This window comes from Manis javanica, chromosome 10, assembly GCF_040802235.1.
Source record: "Manis javanica isolate MJ-LG chromosome 10, MJ_LKY, whole genome shotgun sequence".
In the NCBI taxonomy this organism is placed as follows: Eukaryota; Metazoa; Chordata; class Mammalia; order Pholidota; family Manidae; genus Manis; species Manis javanica.
Window position 1 is genome coordinate 42,338,992 of NC_133165.1, and position 23,439 is coordinate 42,362,430.

The window sequence follows — 23,439 nt, forward strand, 5'->3', positions numbered from 1 at the left end:
AAATTTTAAGAGTCTGAATTATAAAGGTACTGAAAAAGAGAGCACTAATCAGGCTTATAACACTATTTACCAGGTTTTCTTTTTCTTTCTTTTTTCTTTATCATTAATGTACAATTACATGAGCAACATTATGGTTACTAGACTCCCGCCATTATCAAGTCCCCACTACATACCCCATTACAGTCACTGTCCATTAGCACACTAAGATGTTATAGAATCACTACTTGTCTTCTCTGTGTTGTACTGCCTTCCCCGTGCCCCCCCTACATTATGTGTGCTAATTGTAATGTCCCTTTTTCCCTCTTATCCCTCCGTTCACCAGGTTTTCTTAATGTTCTAAATTTGACAGTGATTATTGGCAACCTTAGATTTCTAGAAATAGGAAAAAGGGTCTGCAGAAAACAACTGCATGAAAAAATAAATCAGCACAAAATGTATTGGCACTTTAATTACAACACTCAGACAAAAATAACAAAGGTAAGACCAAACAGCCAGCCAACTTGCTGAAAATGCATAAAAAATGAATGAAAGAATAAATGAATGAGATGGACTGACAAAGGACTAGAGGAACAAACACTTATACAAGAATATGGTAAGGAAAATAGAGCAAATGTTAATTGTAGCTAGTGGGTATAATTCCTTCAATTCTTTGTATGTTTGAAAAAATTTTAAATACAATATTAGGGTAAAACAGCCAACTGAAAATACAAAATTTTTATTTGTTCTATTTTTCTGCTGACTTCCTGAAGATCTCTATTTTCTAAGGAAGAAAAAGAAGTGCTGTGTATGAGTTTCAATATTAAAATGTTTTACTCTTGATCTAGAAATTTAAGCTTGTAACAATGATATTCACTATGCTTGACTAAATAAGTCAAAATCGTAGGATAAAAATATAACATTATATGACATCTAGATTTAAATTGGATCTGAATTAGCAGATTTTGGCCCAAAAGACTATAAAACAAAAGTGCTTAACAGAGTTTTATAATACATAAGAAGTCACTCAAATACAGTATTCTAATGAAAGATAAAAATTTTTAAGTGACCTCTCACTGCAGATTTAAGTGACCTCTCAGTCCAGGTATTCATTATCTAATAAGGAATCCCTCAAAGGGGCTCTGATCCTAAAACAACAGACAAGAGAAATGAAATGATTCCTCCCTGGAATTCTGTGAGGCCACTAGCTTCAGGTTCCTTTCTTGACTCATTAGCCACATTCTTTTTTTCCCTCTTAAAAATTTCTCCAGAGGAAAACTGAAGGAACAAAACAGCAGCAGAATCACAGAACCCAACAATGGACTAACGGTTACCAAAGGGAAAGGGACTGGGCAGGAGGGGTGGGAAGGAAGGGATAACGGCAGGGAAAAAGAAAGGGGGCCTTATGATTAGCATGTATAATGTGGGGGGCTGCATTGTGAGGGATGTGCAACACAGAGAAGACAAGTAGTGAGTCTACAGCATCTTACAACGCTGATGGACAGAGACTGTAATGGGATTTGTTGGGGGGGGGCACTTGGTGAAGGGGGGAGTCTAGTAACCATAATGTTCTTCATGTAACTAGATTAATGATAATAAAATGAATTAAAAAAATTTCTCCAGGACTCCACTTAACATTGTTCTCTTTATACATTTTCCTTGTATGACTTCATCCCTAATGTTTTTATTTTTTTATTTTGGTATCATTAATCTATAACTACATGGAGAACATTATGTTTACTAGGCTCCCCCCTTCACCAAGTCCCCCCGACATACCCCTTCACAGTCACTGTCCATCTGCGAAGTAAGATGCTGTAAAATCACTACTTGTCTTCTCTGTGTTGGACAGACCTCCCCATGCCCCCCACGCACTATACATGCTAACCGTAATGCCCTCTTTCTTTTTCCCCACCCTTATCCCTCCCTTCCCACCCATCCGCCCCAGTCCCTTTCCCTTTGCTAATGGTTAGTTCATTCTTGGGTTCTGTGAATCTGATGTTTTCTTCTTTCAGTTTTTCTTTGCTCTTATGCTCCACATGAGTGAAATCATTTGGTACTTGTCTTTCTCCACCAGGCTTATTTCACTGAGCATAATAACCTCTAGCTCTATCCATGTTGCGAATGGTAGGATCTGTTTTTTTCTTATGGCTGAGTAATATTCCATTGTGTCTATGTACCACTTCTTTATACATTTATCTACTGATGGACATTTAGGTTGCTTCCACATCTTGACTACTGTAAATAGTGCAGCGATAAACATAGGGGTGCATCTGTCTTTTTCAAACTGAATTCCTGCATTCGTAGGGTAAATTCCTAGAAGTGGAATTCCTGGGTCAAATGGTATTTCTATTTTAAGCATTCTGAGGAACCTCTATATGGCTTTTCACAATGGTTGAACTAATTTACATTCCCACCAGCAGTGTAGGAGGGTTCCCCTTTCTCCACAACCTGGCCAACATTTGTTGTTGCTTGACTTTTTGATGATGGCGATCCTTACTGGTGTGAGGTGATATTTAAATGTGGTTTTAATTTGCATTACTCTGATGATTAGCGATGTGGAGCATCTTTTCATGTGCCTGTTGGCCATCTGGATTTCTTCTTTAGAGAACTGTCTATTCAGCTCCTCTGCACATTTTTTAATTGGATTATTTGTTGTTTGTTGAGGTGTGTGAGCTCTTTATATATTTTGGATGTCAATCTTTATCAGATCTGTCATTTATGAATATATTCTCCCATACTGTAGGGTACCTTTTCATTCTATTGATGGTGTCCTTTGCTGTACAGAAGCTTTTGAGCTAGATAAAGTCCCACTTGTTCATTTTTGCCTTTGTTTCCCTTGCCCGGGGAGATACGTTCATGAAGAATTCACTCATGTTTATGTCCATGAGATTTTTGCCTATGTTTTTTTCTAAGAGTTTTATGGTTTCATGACTTACATTCAGGTCTTTGATACATTTCAAATTTACTTTTGTGTATGGGGTTAGACAGTGATCCAGTTTCATTCTCTTACATGTAGCTGTCCAGTTTTGTTAGCATCATCTGTTGAAGAGACTGTCATTTCCTCACTGTATGTCCATGGCTCCTTTATCATATATTAATTGGCCATATATGTTTGGGTTAATGTCTGGAGTCTCTACTCTGCTCCACTGGTCTGTGGCTCTGTTCTTGTGCCAGTACCAAATTGTCTTGATTACTGTGGCTTTGTAGCTTTGTAGTAGAGCTTGAAGTTGGGGAGCGAGATCCCCCCACTTTATTCTTCCTTCTCAGGATTGCTTTGGTATGCGGGGTCTTTGGCAGTTCCATATGAATTTTTGAACTATTTGTTCCAGTTCATTGAAGAATGTTGTTGGTAATTTGATAGGGATTGCATCGAATCTGTATATTGCTTTGGGCAGGATGGCCATTTTGATGATATTAATTCTTCCTAGCCAGAGCATGGGATGAGTTTCCATTTGTTAGTGACCTCCTTAATTTCTCTTGAGTGTCTTGTAGTTTTCAGGGTATAGGTCTTTTACTTCCTTTGTTAGGTTTATTCTTAGGTATTTTATTCTTTTTGATGCTACTGTGAATGGAATTGTTTTCCTGATTTCTCTTTCTATTAGTTCATTGTTAGTGTATAGGAAACCTACAGATTTGTGTGTTAATTTTATATCCTGCAACTTTGCTGAATTCCGGTATTAGTTCCAGTAGTTTTGTAGTGGAGTCCTTAGGGTTTTTTATGTACAATATCATGTCATCTGCAAATAGTGACAGTCTGACTTCTTCTTTACCCATCTGCATTTTTTGTATTTCTTTGTTTTGTATGATTCCCATGGCTAGGACCTCCAGTACTATGTTGAATAACAGTGGGGAGAGTGAGCATCCCTGTTTTGTTCCCGATCTCAGAGGAAAAGCTTTCAGCCTCTCGCTGTTCAGTATGATGTTAGCTGTGGGTTTATCATATATAGCCCTTATTATGTTGAGGTACTTCCCCTCTATGCCCATTTTGTTGAGAGTTTTTATCACGAACGGATGTTGAATTTTGTCGAATGCTTTTTCAGCATCTATGGAGATGATCATGTGTTTTTTGTCCTTCTTTTTGTTGATGTGGTGGATGATGTTGATGGATTTTCGAATGTTGTACTATCCTTGCATCCCTGGGATGAATACCACTTGGTCATGGTGTATGATCTTCTTGATGTATTTTTGAATTCGGTTTGCTAATATTTTGTTGAGTATTTTTGCATCTATGTTAATCAGGGATATTGGCCTGTAGTTTTCTTTTTTTGGTGGGATCTTTGCCTGGTTTTGGTATTAGGGTGATGTTGGCTTCATAGAATGAGTTTGGGAGTATTCCCTCCTCTTCTATTTTTTGGAAATCTTTAAGGAGAATGGGTATTATGTCTTCTCTGTATGTCTTTAAAATTCTGAGGTAAATCCATCTGGCCTGGGGGTTTTGTTCTTGGGTAGTTTTTTGATTACTGATTCAATTTCGTTGCTGGTAATTGGTCTGTTTAGATTTTCTGTTTCTTTCTGGATCAGTCTTGGAAGGTTGTATTTTTCTATGATGTTGTCCATTTCTCCGAGGTTTTCCAGCTTGTTAGCAAATAGGTTTTTGATAGTATTCTCTAATAATTCTTTGTATTTCTGTGGGGTCCCTCATGATTTTTCCTTTCTTGTTTCTAATTCTGTTGATGTGTGTTGACTCTCTTTTTCTCTTTATAAGTCTGGTTAGAGGCTTATCTATTTTGTTTATTTTCTTGAAGAACCAGCTCTTGGTTTCATTGATTTTTTTTATTGTTTCATTGTTCTCAATTTTATTTATTCCTTCTCTGATCTTTATTATGTCCCTCTGACTGCTGATGTTAGGCCTCATTTGTTCTTCTTTTTCCAATATCGATAATTGTGACATTAAGACTATTCATCTGGGATTGTTCTTCCTTCTTTAAATATGGCTGGATTGCTATATACGTTCCTCTTAAGACTGCTTTTGCTGCATCCCACAGAAGTTGGGGCTTTGTGTTATTGTTGTCATTTGTTTCCATATATTGCTGGGTCTATTTTAATTTGTTCATTGATCCATTGATTATTTAGGAGCATGTTGTTAAGCCTCCATGTGTTTGTGAGCCTTTTTGCTTTCTTTGTACAATTTATTTCTAGTTTTATACTTTTGTGGTCTGAAAAATTGGTTGGTAGGATTTCAATCTTTTGGAATTTACTGAGGCTTGTTTTGTGCCCTAGTATGTGGTCTATTCTGGAGAATGTTCATGTGCACTTGAGAAGAATGTGTATCCTGTTACTTTTGAATGTAGAGTTCCATAGATGTCTACTAGGTCCATCTGTTCTACTGTGTTGTTTAGTGCCTCTGTGTCTTTACTTATATTCTGTCTGGTGGATCTGTCCTTTGGAGTGAGTGGTGTGTTAAAGTCTCCCAAAATGAATGCATTGCATTATATTTCCTCCTTTAATCCTGTTAGTATGTTTCACATATATTGGTGCTCCTGTATTGGGTGCATATATGTTTATAATGGTTATACCCTCTTGCTGGACTGAGCCCTTTATCATTATGTAATGTCCTTTATCTCTTGTTACTTTCTTTATTTTGAAGTCTATTTTGTCTGATACTAGCATTGCAATACCTGCTTTTTTCTCTCTGTTCTTTGCATGAAATATCTTTTTCCATTCCTTGATTTTTAATCTGTGCATGTCTTTGGGTTTGACGTGAGTCTCTTGTAAGCAGCACATAGATGGATCTTGCTTTTTTATCCATTCTATTACACTGTGTCTTTTGATTGGTGTATTCAGTCCATTTACATTTAGGGTGATTATGGAAAGATATGTACTTATTGCCATTGCAGGCTTTAGAGTCGTGGTTACCAAAGGTTCAAGGTTAGCTTCTTTACTACCTTACTAATGTAACTTGCTTATTGAGCTGTTATAAACACAGTCTGATGATTATTTCTCTCCCTTCTTATTCCTCCTCCTCTATTCTTCATGTTTGGTGTTTTGTTCTGTGCTCTTTTTAGGAGTGCTCCCATCTAGAGCAGTCCCTCAAGATACCCTGTGTATGTGGTTTGTGGGAGGCAAATTCCCTCAACTTTTGCTTGTCTAGGAATTGTTTAATCCCCCCTTCATATTTAAATGAGAATCATGCTAGATACAGTATCCTTGGATCAAGGCCCTTCTGTTTCATTGCATTAAATATATCATGCCATTCTCTTCTGGTCTGTAAGGTTTCTGTTGAGAAGTCTGATGATAGCCTGATGGGTTTTCCTTTGTAGGTGACCTTTTTTCTCTCTCTGGCTGCCTTTAATACTCTGTCCTTTTCCTTGATCTTTGCCATTTTAATTATTATGTGTCTTGGTGTTGTGCTCTTTGGGTCCCGTCTCTCAGGAGTTCTGTGTGCCTCCGTAGTCTGAGCAACTATTTCCTCCACCAGTTTGGGGAAGTTCTCAGCAATTATTTCTTCAAAGACACTTTCTATCCCTTTTTCTCTTCTTCGCCTGATACCCCTATAATGCGGATACTGTTCTTTTGGATTGGTCACTCAGGTCTCTTAATATTGTTTCATTCCTGGAGATCCTTTTATCACTCTCTGCATCAGCTTCTATGTGTTACTGTTCTCTGGTTTCTATTCCATCAATGGCCTCATGCACCTTATCAATTCTGCTTATAAATCCTTCAAGAGGTTGTTTCACGTCTGTAATCTCCCACTGGACGTCATCCATTAGCTCTTGTATATTTCTCTGCAGCTCTGTCAGCATGTTCATGATTTTTATTTTGAATTGTTTTTCAGGAAGACTGGTTAGGTCTGTCTCCTTCTTGGGTTGTGATTTGGGTCTGTATCAAATTCTTCTGCCTTTTCATGGCAATATAGTTTGCGGAGCTCATGCAAGGTATGGCTGGGAGAACGTTCCTTCTTGTTGGTTTGTTGCCTTCCTCTCCTGGGAGAGCAGCGACCTCTAGCGGCTTGTGCTGGGCAGCTGTACGCAGACAGAGCTTCTGATTCTTACACGGCCACTATGTAGTTGAGCTCCGTGGTTGCTGTGGGTGTGGCCTGCCTTGGGCTGCTACTCTGATATGGCGGAGTAGCGTCAGAGGGGAAATGGCCAGGAGGCTGTTTATCTCCGTGAGGGGCATCCGAGCTGCCCTGCTGCCCAGGGGGTTAGGGTGCCCAGAGTTCCCCGGGATTCTCAGCTGCTGGGCTAAGTGTCCCAGGACGCTTCCGTCCAGCTGTGGAGTCCCTGTCCATTTAAGACTTTCAAAAAGCACTTGCTTTTCCTTGACCTAGGGGTGCCAGCTGCATGGACCTGCTCATAGGTCTTACTGTCCTGTTTCCCTAGTTTCCAGCACGCCATGCATGCACTATGTCTGCGCTCTGGTGCGGATGGCTAGGGATGGCTATTTAGCAGTCTTGGGCTCCTTCTCTCTCCCCGCTCTGACTCCTCTCTTCCCGTCAGGAGCTGGGTTGAGGGGTGCTCAGGTCCCGCCAGGCCACGGCTTGTATCTTACCCCCTTTGTGAGGCGCTGGGTTTTCGCAGGTGTGGATGTAGTCTGGCTGTTGTCCTGTGTCTTCTGGTCTCTCTTTTAGGAAGAGTTGTATTTGTTGTATTTTCAAAAATATATGTGGTTTTGGGAGGTGATTTCCGCTGCTCTACTCATGCCACCATCTTGATATTTAAGGTTTTGTTTTATAACCACTGAGAAGCAGCAAATACCAGTTACTGAGCACTCCCAAGGGGGAGAGCTTGGGAAAGCCTACTGAATATCAATGAGGTGTCTTTCTTTAAGACAGCAGTAATGGCATTTTATATTTATTGAGCACAAAATTCAAATTAAACATTTTTTGAGTACCCATTATATGTCAGGTCAAGTGTTAGATACTAAGGATGCAAAGATGACTAATTATGCCATGGCCCTCCCCTCAAGAAGCTCAGGGTCCAGTGGAAAAGAGAAATATATGCACATGGTTAATATGCAGCCAGATAAATGTAATGACAGGTTTGAAACCATATTATGGGACTGCAGGTGACAGAACTACGTCATTCTTCTGGGGTGAGAAATAAGTCAGGGCAAGTTATCAAGCAGCTAAGGAAATGTCTAGCAATCTATGGGTCACAGGCCAAATCAGTCCCACTGCCTGTTTTTGTCTGGTCTTTAAGCTAAGAATGTCTTTTACATTTTTAAATAGTTTTCAAATAGTTAAAAAAGATTATTTCATAACAGATGAAAATCATGTGAAATTCAAATTTCAATGTTATAAACTTTTATTAGATCACAGCCATGCTCATTTGCATATATTATCTATGGCTGCTTTTCTGCTGCAATGGCAGAGTTGAGTAGTTGAGGTAAAGACCACATGGTTCCCCCAGTTGAAAATATTTGCTACCCAGATCTTTAAAAAAAACACTGTCAACCTTAGTCTAAAACTGTATCTTAAGAGCATGTAGGGACTTGGGGGGCAGGAGTAGGGGCAGTATCTCAGGTAATGTCCTTCCTCATAGGAGGATTACATCAACTCAAACATGAGAGAACCTGGTGAATTTAGAGAATGGCACTCTTTATAAAGAGAGCTGAAAATGTACGGAAGCCGCTTGCGTGGGAAGAATGAGAGGTGGGAAAGAAACAAATAGTGTTTACTTTGTACTCATCAAGTTCAAAAAGGACACTTGAGCTGTAGGATGGGAAGGGAAGGGGAGAGACAGGAGGTAGGAAAAAATAGAAAATAAATGACATAAAAAAGAATAGACAATGTGGTCCCAATCCTTTAGGAGGTCACTGGTTGGTGAGCCACACAAACCTTCGATTTGATTCTTAGTTCAAATCTGCTGTTGGGATTCACCTTTCCTCTTTTCCCATGGGTCCCAGTTATTTAATTTGCCCTTTTCTGGAAGGCAGAAAGGTGTAGTGGGGAGAGTAAAGACCTGGAAGTTGGGCCTCTGTGATCTAGCTTTGAGATCTAAGAAAACTCTGATCCTCACAAATTGGGGATAATAACCAGATAGGTAGAGACACAGTTTCAAAAAACAATTTTCAAAAGCAGATTGGCAAACTATGGCCCCAAACTAGCCCACTGCTTTTTAAAATAGAGCTTTATTGGAACACAGCCACACCCACTTGTTTCTGTACTAATGCTGCTTTTGCTCTACAATGTCAGAGCTGAATAGTTACAACTAAAATCACATGGCCTGTAAAGCCAAAAATATCTGGCCCTTTACTGACAAGTTTGCCATTTTCTGTCTAAGAGAAGAGTTATTAGAATAAGCTTTATCCAGAGAGCCTGGTTTTCCTTTCTGGACAACCTGCAGGGTGAATGGAGCTCATCAAATCTCCCTTACTCCTTCCATTCTTCCAGAAATTAACCACCACTTAGGCCTGAAATGTACTAGGGTATAAACTAGTTACCATTCCAGTGTCCTCTAGTCTCACTGGGAACTTAAAACATACTGCCTGACAAACTAGTATATTACAACCAGGGACACTATAAAGCAAGGTATCTTTCAAACTGCAGGTTCTCCTCCAGTCCTAAGTGTCCAGGCTCCCCCTCCTCAGGGAATGGAGGTAATGCCAAAGTCTTGAATGACTGAGGTAAATATAATCCTCCAAGACACTGATTTTAAAAGTATGGATCTTCCATGAGTCTTAAGTAAACACCACAGCTGGGTGGGCTGCAAACTTTAAATTTGAATTATGATATACAGCAACTACTACAGGAAATCAAATCTTTGGGATTAAAGAATCAAGGCTGGAATGGACATGCAAAAAGTAACAGTTAAAGAGCACATAATACACATGATTAGACTTATAGTAAAACAAAAGATAAAATTAAAAGCCATGTTTTCAAAGATTATTTCACTGTTAGAAAGTATACAGGTAATGTTTTATAAAAGTGGATTTAAAAATGTTTGCATAACAGAAACTTAATTTTGTAAATATGTATTATATATGCATGTTATAGAAATACATAGAATCATACCAAAATGCTAACAATGAGAGTGATATGATTAGGTGTGATTTTTATATTCACCTCACTTCTCTGTATTTTCCGACTTTGTTTGATAAACAACTTCTTTCCTTTTTAGTCCATGCAATAGTGGGACACATAGGATCACAAAGATTCTCTCAGAAGTCTAATAACTACCTCAAGCTCTACACAGTAACTGAACTGATCTAGCTCATCCCCCAAATCTACTACACCCAGAGCCCTCCCCATCTCAGCTGAAAACAATTCCACTTTTCTGGCTGTGCAAGATAAAACAAATAAAACCGGAGTTATCTTTTGATGACTCTCTTTCTCTCATACTTCACATCGAAACCATCAGAAAATCTTATCAACTAAACCTCAGGGTATATCCAAATACAATTACTTCTCATTAAATCCACTGCTGCTCCTCTGTCCAAGGCAATGTATCTCTTGCCTGGATTTCTACAATATTTTTCTAGCAGTCTCCCTGTTTCTTCCTTTACATTCTTGTGGTCTATTCTCAATATATAAGTCAGATAGAGCCTTTAAAAACATAAGTCAGATCATGTCACTTTGCTCAAAATCTTGCAATGGCTTCCTCGGTATTCCAAGTCCTGAAAATGAGAGGAAATCTGAGAAAGCACAGAACAGGTTTTTAATCTAGACAAGTCACTACCTGAAAACAAAGAAACCATATAGTGAAACCAAAAATCCACAAGCAACATTTATAACAAAATTAGGTGAAGCCCCATTAACCCCAAAATAGACAACCAACATAGCCATAATACCTGCGCATGGAATGACTACATGGGAAGGAGAAGGAGGCAACAGGGCATATAAATGACAGCTATACTCTGAAAATCCTAGTAGAACTACTTGAGAACACTAATTCAAACTAGAAGGGGTTTCTCCCAAACCAAAAAATGAGTATAAGGGGCCCTTGGTAAGTTTTGAAAGGGGTCAGAGAAAGCTGAGAAACATGAACTCTTGACACCAACCAGCCAGAGTTCATTTCCAGGGCAGGATGCCACACTAGGGAGAAAGTTTCAGGAGTTGAAACAGAATAAGGATGGAGACATATGAGTGAGAAGGTTCAGATACAACTGAAGGAGGGGTACAGAGTCAGGAAATATCACAAAGCATACCACCATATTATTTAATACTTTACCAAAAAAAACCCCAAAAACAAGAGGGAGATCTGTGAATTAATAATAAATATATCTTAAACCATTCCTCCTTCTAAAAGTTCAAGAAAATTATGTCCATGTATAAATGAACAATAAGAAGGTATATAAGGTCAAATGTCATACAAATTTATTTTAAGAAAAAAAGAATAAAGAGATTAATCTTTATGTAGACTAATCCTTATATAGAGAGCAGCAAGAAAAATATGTCCACAAAACAAAGTAAAATTGTAACTTACTCTTAAAACAGGATAAAAGATATTAAGAAAATGTTACCAGACATGAGTGAACATCATAATTACATAAACACAGAAGTCAGAGAACTCAGGAAAAAGTCAGAAATGAAAGAAAAAAATCATTCCAGAAATGAATACTAAACTTGAGGGAAGATAAGAATTAATAAATATAACAGATAGCCTTTAAAAAAATTAAAAGTGAAAATAGAATAATGTCTTGAAAATTTAAATGTTTTCCAAATAAAAATAACAGGTAATAGAAAAAATGAAGAAATAAAATGAATTCAAGACAAAATAACCAAATATTGAAGGTTAAAAAATAAAACAAAAATCCCAGTATATGAATAATAGGAGTCTTTGAAGGAGAAAATCAATTAAGGAACAGAGGAAATACTAAAAATCAAAATTAAAGTATTCTTTAAAAAAATTTTTTGAGCTATATATTAATAGAGAACAGTCTACCAGAGATATATAATGAACAACATCAAGACATAGTCTAGTAAAATGATGGAACTTTAAAGGAAAAAAAATCCTTTTATCGGCTAGGCAAAATGAACAAATGACTTACAGGAGAAAAATTAAGGAGCAAATAAAGAATAAGGATCAAAATTAAATTTTTGGTCTTTTCCTTCAATTTCAGTGTTTTTTGACAGAAGAAAATGGAAAAACCTATTTAATATACAAATTGAAGAAAATTAAGCCAATAAATTTATACCCAGCAAGTGACCTTGAGATATTAAAAGTACAGAGTAGCTGTTATCAACATTAAGAACTCAGGGTTTACTCATACTAATTCTTTTAAATACTTTGTCAGACACTCTTCTGGGGGCTAGAAAATTGGGAGTGAGCCACATAAATATTGTTATCCTGGTACAACTTTCAGTCTAATGGGAACTTGTTGATCAACAATCAAGTAAATAAATAAACACGGTAATTCAAGATTGGAATAATTGCAAAGAAGAAAATAAGCAGGACTGTGGTCACCAGCCTTTAAGATAGCCTCCAATGATATCACCTCCTGATATTCACGCCCTTATGTAGTCTCCTCCCACATTTTACAGAGCTTGTCTGACTGATCAAGACATTATGGAGAGGTGATGGTATATCACTTTCAAGGTTGGGTTATAAGATATTGTGGACTTCTGTTTGTTCACCCTCTCATGCTTTCTCACTACAGGGGAGGAGCTAACTGCCATGTACAGAGGACAGTCATACAGCCTATGGAGAGTTCCTGTTGCTGATAGCCAGCAAGGAACTGACACTTGGCCAATAACAGCATGAACAGTCTTAGGAATGGATCCTCCAGCACTTCAGATGACTATAGTCCCAGCCAATGGCTTGACTGCAACCTCACATGTGATACTGAGTCAAACCACTAGCTCCCAGATTACTGACACACAGAAAATGTGACAGTCAATAAATCTTGTTGCTTAAAGTGAAAGAAAAGTGAGAAGAAAAAAGAGAAGAGAAAAGGAAGAAAAAAGAATTCCAGGAATATTCTTTCCATGGACACTTTCTGAAGAATCTACTAAAGTGCTAGTTCGCACACTTTATCTATAAACGACACGACAGCAAATATTTTAGGCTTTTAAGCCACAGTATCTGTTGCATATCCTCCTTAAAAAATTTTTACAGCCCTCTAAAAATTTGACGAAACTATTAGCTTGCCGGCCATAAAAAAACAGGTGGTAAGCCATAGTTTGCCCACCTGCTGTAACTAAAAAATGAGCTTCAGAAAACCAAAAAAATAAGGAGCCACTGTCAAAGGATTAGGATACCCTGAGAAGATAGTGATCTTGAAATCTGTTTTTCTGCTAAAAGAAACTAGGACATATTGAAAATATGACTGATTTCCTTATCTGAGCTGGGCCTATAATATCATCTCATACGAATAGCAAGGAAGTTATGAGAAACTACAATACTCATGGCAGAAGTACATAGGAACTAATCCGAAGAAGGTTTTAGTGGCCAGAAATGGGACAATTTGAACTTCAATAAAAAATAGTCACTGCAGGAGGAGGAGCCAAGATGAAGGAGTGAGTAGGGGAGTGGAAATCCCCTCCCAAAACCATAAATATTTTTGGAAATACAACAAATACAACTATTCCTAAAAGAGAGACCAGAAGATACAGTACAACAGCCAGGCTATATCTGAGAGAAATAGACTCATCATGAAGGGGGTAAGATACAGGCTGCAGCCCAGCGGGACACAAGCACCCTCCTGACCCCAGATCCCCAGTGGGAGGAAAGGAGTTGGAGCGGGGAGGGAGAGGGATCCCAGGACTGCTAAATACCCAGCCCTAGTCATCCGCACTGGGAGTGCAGTCACACATTGCGTGGTGTGCTGGATATTAGGGAAACGGAACAGAAAAATCTATGAGCAGGTCCCCACAGCCAGCTCCCCTGAGACAAAAGTGGCTGCTTTTCAAAAGTCTTAAAGGGACAGGGGCCTCACAGGTGGATGGAAGCGTCCTGGGACAGTCATCCCAGCAGCTGGGAATCCTGAGGAACTCTGGGCGCCCTAACCCCCTGGGAGGCAGCACAGCTCTGAGGCCACTCACGGTGATAAACAGCCTCCCGTCGATTCCCCCTCCAGCATGGCCCTGCCTCAGCAGGAGTGCAGCCTGAGAGCAGCTGCGCCAACAGCAACCACCCAGAGCCCCCTCCGCAACTGCCTGGTCCAGACTAAGAGGCCCCGTCAGCACGCAGCTGCCCAGCACAAGCCACTAGAGGTTGCTGTTCTTGCAGGAGAAGGTGACCAGCAATCACAAAGGGACTTTGTTCTTCCAGATGACACAAGTGCCAAATGCCCACAACTACCTCTATTGCCATGAAAAGGCAGAAGAATTTGATCCAGTCAAGAATAACATAGACAACCCACAAGAGGGAGCCTGGGGAGATAGATTTAACCAAACTTCATGAAAAATAATTCAAAATAAAGGTCATAACCACGCTGAAGGAGCTGCAGAAAAATATGCAAGAGCAAACAGATAAAGTTGGGAGGGAGAACACAAATAAAACAATCTCTGTAAGGACTTAAGAGCAGACTGGATGAGGTGCAAGAGGCCGATAACGGAATAGAAATCAGAGAAGACGAACACAGAAGAGCTGATGCAGAGAGGGATAAAAGGATCTCCAGGAATGAAAGAATATTAAGAGAACTGTGTGAGCAATCCAAACGGAACACTATCTGCATTATAGGGATGCCAGAAGAAGAAGAGAGAAAAAAAAAGGGATAGAAAGTGTCCTTGAAGAAATAATAGCTAAAAACTTCCCCAAACTGGGGGAGGAAATAGTCACTCAGACAACAGAAGCCCAGAGAACTCCCAACACAAGGGAACCAAGGAGGACAATATCAAGACACATAATAATTAAAATGGCAAAGATCAAGGACAAGGACAGAGTATTAAAGGAAGCCAGAGACAGAAAAAAGGTCACCTACAAAGGAAAACCCATCAGGCTATCATCAAACTTCTCAACAGAAACCTTACACTCCAGAAGAGAAGGGCATGATATATTTAATGCAATGAAACAGAAGGGCCTTGGACCAAGGACACTGTATCCAGCACAATTATCATTTAAATATGAAGGAGGGATTTAAAAAATTCTCAGACAAGCAAAAGTTGAGGGAATTTACCTCCCACAAATGACCTCTACAGGGTATTTTAGAGGGACTGCTCTAGATGGAAGAACTCCTAAGGCTAAATACATGTCACCAGAGAAAATAAAAACAGGAAAGAAAGCAGACCAACCATATACTAACTAAAGGTAAAAAATAAAATCGACTAATCACAAAGCAGTCAAAGGAAACACAAAAGAGCACAGAATAAAACACCTAACATATGAAGAATGGAGGAGGAGGAATAAGACGGGAGAGAAATAAAGAAACATCAGACAGGGTTTATAATAGCTCAATAAGCAAGTTACGTTAGACAGTTAGATAGTAAAGAAGCTACCCTTGAACCTTTGGTAACCACGAATCTAAAACCTGCAACAGCAGTAAGTACATATCTTTTGATAATAACGCTAAATGTAAATGGACTGAATACACCAATCAAAAGACACAGAGTAATATAATGTACAAAAAAGCAACACCCATCGATATGCTGCTTACAAGAGACTCACCACAAACCCAAAGAAAAACACAGATTCAAAGTGAAGGGATGTAAAAAGATATTTCATGCAAACAACAGGGAGAAAAAAGCTGGTGTTGCAGTATGAGTATCAGACAAAATAGACTTCAAAATAAAGAAAGTAACAAGAGATAAAGAAGGACATTACAACGGAAGCATTGGTGGTTCAGTGGTCGAATTGACTCCTGTCAAGAAGGACATTACACAATGATAAAGTAGTACATCCAAAAAGGGGATATAACCATTATAAATATATATGCACCCAATACAGGAGGACCAACATATGTGAAACAAATACCAACAGAATTAAAGGAGAAAATATAATGCAATGTATTCATTTTATGAGACTTCAACACACCATTCACTCCAAAGGATAGATTCACAAAACAAAAAATAAGTAAGGACACAGAGGCACTGAACAACACACTAGAACAGATGGACCAAATAGACATCTACAGAACTCTACACCCAAAAGCAGCAGGATACATTCTTCTCAAGTGCACATGGAACATTCTCCACAAGAGACCACATATTAGGCCATTAAAAGAGCCTCAGTAAATTCAAAAAGATTGAAATTCTACCAACCAACTTCTCAGACCCCAAAGGTATACAACTGGAAATAAATTGTACAAAGACAACAAAAAGGCTCACAAACACATGGAGGCTTAACAACATGCTCCTAAAGAATCAATGGATCAACGACCAAATTAAAATAGAGATCAAGAAATATATGGAGACAAATGACAACAACAACACAAAGACCCAACTTCTGTGGGACGCAGGAAAAGCAGTCTTAAGAGGAAAGTCTTACAGCAAACCAGGCCTATGTAAAGAAGGAAGAATAATCCCAAATGAATAGTCTAAAGTCACAATTATTGAAACTGGAAAAAGAACAAATGAGGCCTAAAGTCAGCAGAGGGAGGGATATAATAAAGACCAGAGAAGAAATAAATAAAATTGAGAAGAATAAAACAATAGAAAAAATAAATTAAACCAAGAGCCAGTTCTTTGAGAAAATAAACAAAATAGATAAGCCCTTAGCCAGACTTATTAAGAGAAAAAGAGAATCAACACACATTAACAGAATCATAAATGAGAAAGGAAATTTCATGACGGACCCCACAGAAATACAAAGAATTACTAGAGAATACTATGAAAATTGATATGCTAAGAAGCTGGAAAACTTGGAAGAAATGGACAACTTCCTAGAAAAATACAACATTCCAAGACTGACCAAGGATGAAACAGAAAATCTAAGTAGACCAATTATCAGCAACAAAATGGAAGCGGTAATCAAAAAACTACCCAAGAGCAAAACCCACGGGCCAGATGGATTTACCAGGGAATTTTATCAGACATACAGAGAAGACATAATACCCATTTCTCCATAAAGTTTTCCAAACAATAGAAGAGGAGGGAATACTCCCAAACTATGCAGTCAGCATCACCCTAATGCCAAAACCAGGCAAAAACCACACCAAAAAAGAAAATTAGAGACCAAAATCTGATGAATATAGATGCAAAAATACTCAACAAAATACTAGCAAAACGAATTTAAAAATACATCAAGAGGATCATACACCATGACCAAGTGGGATTCATCTCAGGGATGCAAGGATGGTACAACATTCGAAAATCCATCAACATCATCCACCACATCAACAAAAAGAAGGAAAAAACCCCACATGATTATCTCCATATACACTGAAAATTAAAGGAGGAAATAGAATGCAAAGTATTCATTTTATGAGACTTCAACACACCATTCACTCCAAAGGATAGATCCACAAAACAAAAAATAAGTAGGGACACAGAGGCACTGAACAACACACTAGAACAGATGGACCAAAGAGACATCTACAGAACTCTACACCCAGAAGCAGCAGGATACATTCTTCTCAAGTGCACATGGAACATTCTCCACAATAGACCACATATTAGGCCATTAAAAGAGCATTCGACAAAATTCGACATCCATTCATGATAAAAACTCTCAAAATGGGAATAGAGGGCAAGTACCTCAACATAATAAAGGCCATATATGATAAACCCACAGTGAACATCATACTTAACAGCGAGAAGCTGAAAGCTTTTCTTCTAAGATCAGGAACAAGACAGGGATATCCACTCTCCCCATTGTTATTCAACATAGTACTGGAGGTCCTAGCCACGGCAATTAGACAAAACAAAGAAACACAAGGAAACCAGATGGGTAAAGAAGAAATCAAACTGTCACTATTTGCAGATGACATGACATTCTACATAAAAAAACCTAAAGACTCCACTCCAAAACTATTAGAACTAATATTGGAATTCAGCAAAGCTGCAGGATACAAAAATAATACACAGAAATCTGTGGCTTTCCTATACATGAACAATGAACTAACAGAAAGAGAAATCAGGAAAACAATTCCATTCACAATTGCATCAAAAAGAATAAACTGCCTAGGAATGAACCTAACTATGGAAGTCAAAGACCTATACCCTGAAAACTACAAGACACTCTGAAGAGAAATTAAAGAGGACAGTTAGAAATAGAGACTCATCCCATGCTCTTGCATAGGAAGAATTAATATTGTCAAAATGGCCATTCTACCTAAAGCAATCTACAGATTCAATGCAATCCCCATCAAAAAAATATTAATGGCATTCTTCAATGAACTGGAACAAATAGTTCTAAAATTCATATGGAACCACCAAAGACCTCGAATAGCCAAAGCAATACTGAGAAGAATAAGGTGGGGGGATCTCGCTCCCCAACTTCAAGCTCTACTACAAAGCCACAGCAATCAAGACAATTTGGTACTGGCAGAACAACAGACCCACAGACCAGTGGAAGAGAGTAGAGACTTCAGACATTAATCCAAACATATATGGTCAATTAATAAACGATAAAGGAGCCATGGACATACAATGGGGAAATGACAGCCTCTTCAACAGCTGGTGTTGGCAAAACTAGACAGCTACATGTAAGAGAATGGAACTGGATCATCGTCTAACCCCATACACAAAAATAAAATCGAAATGGATCAAGGACCTGAATGTAAGTCATGAAACCATAAAACTCAGAAAAAAACACAGGCAAAAATCTCTTGGACGTAAACATAAGCAACTTCTTCACGAACATATCCCCCTGGGCAAGGGAAACAAAAGTACAAATGAACAAGTGGGACTATATCAAACTAAAAAGCTTCTGTACAGCAAAGGACACCATCAGTTGAACAAAAAAGTATCCTACAATATGGGAGAATATATTCATAAATGACAGATCCAATAAAGGGTTGACATCCAAAATATATAAAGAGCTCATGCACCTCAACAAACAAAAGCAAATAAGCCAGTTCAAAAATGGGCAGAGGATCTGAACAGACAATTCTCCAAAGAAGAAATTCAGATGGCCAATAGACACATGAAAAGATGCTCCACATTGCTAGTCTTCAGAGAAATGAAAATTAAAACTACAATGAGATATCACCTCACACCAGTAAGGATCGCCACCATCCAAAAGACAAACAAATAGAAATGTTGGTGAGGATGTGGAGAAAGGGGAATCCTGCTACACTGCTGGTGGGAATGTAAATTTGTTCAACCATTGTGGAAAGCAGTATGGACGTTCCTCAAAAAATTCAGAATAGAAATACCATTTGACCTAGGAATTCCACTTCTAGGAATTTACACTAAGAATGCAGCAGCCCAGTTTGAAAAAGAGAGATGCACCCCTATGTTTATCACAGCATTATTTACAGTAGCCAAGAAATGGAAGCAACCTAAGTGTTCATCAGTAAATGAATGGATAAAGATGTGGTACATATACACAATGGAATATTACTCAGCCATAAGAAGAAAACAAATCTTACCATTTGCAACAACATGGATGGAGCTAGAGGGTATTATGCTCCATGAAATAAGCCAGGCAGAGGAAGACAAGTCCCAAATGATTTCATTCATATGTGGAGTATAAGAACAAAGAGAAAACTGAAGGAACAAAACAGCAGCAGAATCACAAAACCCAAGAATTGACTAACAGTTTCCAAAGGGAAAGGGACTGGGGAGGATGGGTGGGAAGGGAGGGATAATGGGGAAGGGGGAAAGGGGGCATTATGATTAGCACGTATAATGTGGGGGGGGCATGTGGAGTGCTGTGTAACAGAGAGAAGACAAGTAGTTCTTACTACTTAATACAGCATCTTACTACACTGATGGACAGTGACTGTAATGGGGTTTATGGGGGGGACTTGGTGATGGGCGGGAGTCTAGTAAACATAATATTCTCATGTAATTGTAGATTGATACCAAAAAAAATAGTAACTACAATAGATTGAAATCAAATTGATTTCAGGATGATATGAAAAGGCAACAACTTATTATCTTCAAAATTAGCAACATATGAATATGAATCAAGTATTTAACATTCCTTCTTCCTATATGACCTATAACCCTGCGTTACAACATAGATGTGGGGATATATCTCTTTATACAACTTTGTTATATAGAGAGAAGAAATTAGAATTAACATATCAAAACTTTGCCAGATCCAGCAAATTTATGAATCTAGGGAGTATGGGTTAATGGCTGCTAAAGTCACAAAAAGAAAGACATCTCTATATAATGAATGGACAAACTTGCCTAATCAGATCTTGAGACTGATTTAACCTCTGGATTCAGCTGCCAATTTGCACGAAGAATTGAATTCAGAAGAATATGTTGAACAATCAGTGGTTTAATTACATGAGCAAAATTTGGATTGTAAATAATTTTACAAGCTAAATGACCTAGGTCTTAAATCAAATGCTTGGTAAAGAAAGGAATAGAATGCTTAGAAACCTGTAGATTAGAAGAAACTAAAAAGACATGTCAAATTACTTTCAAGGAGTAAGACTACCTACCACACATAGGAATGCATATTTGGGAAATAAAAGTATAAAGAAACAATATGAAGTGATTTCTAAAAGTGCCAGATTAGTGGATAATCTGGGGGAAAGGAGGAGATTTAATTTAAGATAGGGTACATATATAAAGCTTCTAGATTGACAGTGCAGTACAATTTCTTGACATGGGCAGCAGTTACAAGGTTGTATGACCTATTAAAATTCATCAAACTAGTATTTAAATAGTCTTTACAATAGTCTAAAAGGGCCTGAATAACATAGTCTGACTTCCACACTTTCCCAGATCCACTCTTTCCCAGCCCCTCTGACATTTCTGCAATTGGTTGCCTAAGCCAGGCACACTCATTGGCATCTTCCTAGTGGCTGTTTTCTCTGCCTGGAATATCTTCAGATATCCACTTGGTTAACTCCCTCACCTTCTACAAGACTTTTCTCAGATCTCACCTTCCTGATGAGTCACACTCTGACCACTCTACTTTATATTGCAAACTGCCCCTCAAAATTCTCAGAGTCCTGGACCCCTTTATTCTCATCTGATTTTTTTTTTACATGGCATTTATAACCTCCTACTATGTTTTTCTTATTTATAAATTAGGTACAGTAAGAGATTTACAACAACAGCTAACAACAGAGTAGAACAATTTTAACAATACACTGTAATAAAAGTGATGTGAATGTGGCCTTTCTCAAAATACCTTATTGCACTGTACTCACCCTTTTTCTTGTGATAATGTGAGATGATAAAATGCGTATATGATGAGACGAAATGATAATGAATCATGGAGGCATTGTGACATAGTGTCAGGCTGACCTTCTGACGATATGCCAGAAGGATCATTTCTGGACTGTGGTTTACTGTGGGTAACTGAAAGTGCAGAAAGCAAACTGTAGATAAGACAGGGGGTTACTGTACTCCTTTGTATAAGATATCATATGACTGTCCTAAATTCCCTTATTACTTGGCTCTATTTCTTATTCTGCTTACCACTTATGAGACAGATCAATCTTGAGTCATATGCAAGGAAATTTTATTACTAAAGTGCTGAGAAGGGTCTCATTACAAAGAATAATGGGGCTTCAACAGTGATATTAAACCAGAGGTTCCAGAAGTTATGTTTAGGTGAAGGCTAAACTATGGCTAAACAAGAAAATTACCTACCTAATGTAAGCTCATCGTAAGATGTATAATGTATGTATGCATTTCTGCCCCACCCTCCCCCAACCTCAAAATATGAACCATAAGGTCAGGAATTTTTGTACCTACAATGGCGCTAGGCACATAAAAGGAACTCAGTATTTGTGATCAAATGAATAAAGTGGAGATATCTGTTTGATTCTTCAGATAAAATCAGCATTCTAGGTTTAAATTAATAGTCAGTACAAGGTCAAGAAAAAGAAAGCCTCTCTCCTCCCTTGAATACCTTTCCTTTCTCTTGTTCCTGCTTATGTCTCAGTCCCTATTCTTCAGTTCCTGGAACATTCTGGGATGAAATCAGCTCTGTGTAGTTTGTCTCTGATTGTTTTATTTTCTCTGTGTAGAAACACCTTGGTGTTTGGCCAGACTTGAATTCTTTGCATGGAACAGATTTCATTTCTTTTTTATGGCCTAAGCAGTTGTAAAAACACTGGCACTTCACTTCTGAAAATTTCCCTCATGTGCTCATTCTGCTGTGGTCCTCCAGCATGAAGTAACAGAACCAAGCTGATTAAACAGACTAATAATTGCACTTAGCACATCCTGAACTCAAGAAAAACACGTACCAAATATTTTAAAATTTCCTAAAATCAAACAGGGTAATCAATGGATTTATTATTAGATCTAGGTTATGTTTTTGAGGCAAACTGTTTAAACATGTTACACCTTAGTCAAGGACTTTGGCAGTTAAAAATAATCAAACTGTGGTTGAATTTCCTTCCACAATGATATAACTGCTTACTATTTATCCTGGTTTGAATAACATGACAGAGGAATAGATATATATTTCTTCAAGATCTTAAATTAACTTGCATGGAGTGGAGTACAAACAGAACTTCAAGAACAAGAATATTTTTTAAAAAGGCTTTATGTTTTATGTATATATCCATGGAACCAGCATGCAGAACAAGACAGACATTCCCAGTCTCAAAACTGATTGCTTTGTGTTACATCCCAGTCAGTAATAAGATAATTACTATGCAAATGAGTTTTACCTGTTTTTGAATTCATATAAATGGAAACTTACATTAAATACACATTTCTGCCTGGCTATTTACACAGAGCATAATATTTGTAAGATTCAACAATGCTCTGTATATTGGCAGTTTATTCATTTTTCTTATATTTTTAAATTTTGATATCAGTAATGTACATATACTTGAACATTATGGTTAATAGACTCCCCCAATTATCAAGTCCCCCCAAATACCCCATTAGAGTCACTGTCCATCATCATAGTAAGATGCTATAGAATCATTACTTGTGTTCTCTGTATATACTGCCTTTCCCATTCCCCCCCGCCAACATTATGTGTGCTAATCGTAATGCCCCATTTCCCCCCTTATCCCTCCCTTCCAACCCACCCTCCCCAGTCCTTTTCCCCTTGGTAACTGTTAGTCCATTCTTGGGTTCTGTGGGCCTGCTGCTGTTTTGTTCCTTCAGTTTTTTCTTTGTTCTTATACTCCACAGATAAGGGAAATCATTTGATACTTGTCTTTCTCTGCCTGGCTTATTTCACTGGGAATAATACCCTCTAGCTCCATCCATTTTGTTGCAAATGGTAGGATTTGCTTTCTTCTTATGGCTGAATATTCCATTGTGTATACGTACCACATATTCTTCATCCATTCATCTACTGATGGACACTTAGGTTACTTCCATTTCTTGGCTATTGTAAATAGTGCTGTGATAAACATAGGAGTTCATTTCTTTCTCAAACGGGGCTGCTGCATTCTTAGGGTAAATTCCTAGGAGTGCAATTCATGGGTCAAATGGTATTTTTATTTTTCATTTTTTGAGGAACTGCCATACTGCTTTCCACAATAGTTGAACTAATTTACATTCCCACCAGCAGTGTAGGAGGGTTCAACTTTCTCCACATC

At 38.1% G+C, this 23,439-nt stretch overlaps 1 protein-coding gene across 9 annotated transcripts in view; it reads right to left on the bottom strand.

Annotated features, from left to right (window-relative positions):
- The window catches only part of TPST1 (tyrosylprotein sulfotransferase 1), a 252,067-nt gene that overhangs the window by 112,766 nt on the left and 115,862 nt on the right, over positions 1-23,439 (bottom strand). The window lies entirely within an intron of this gene.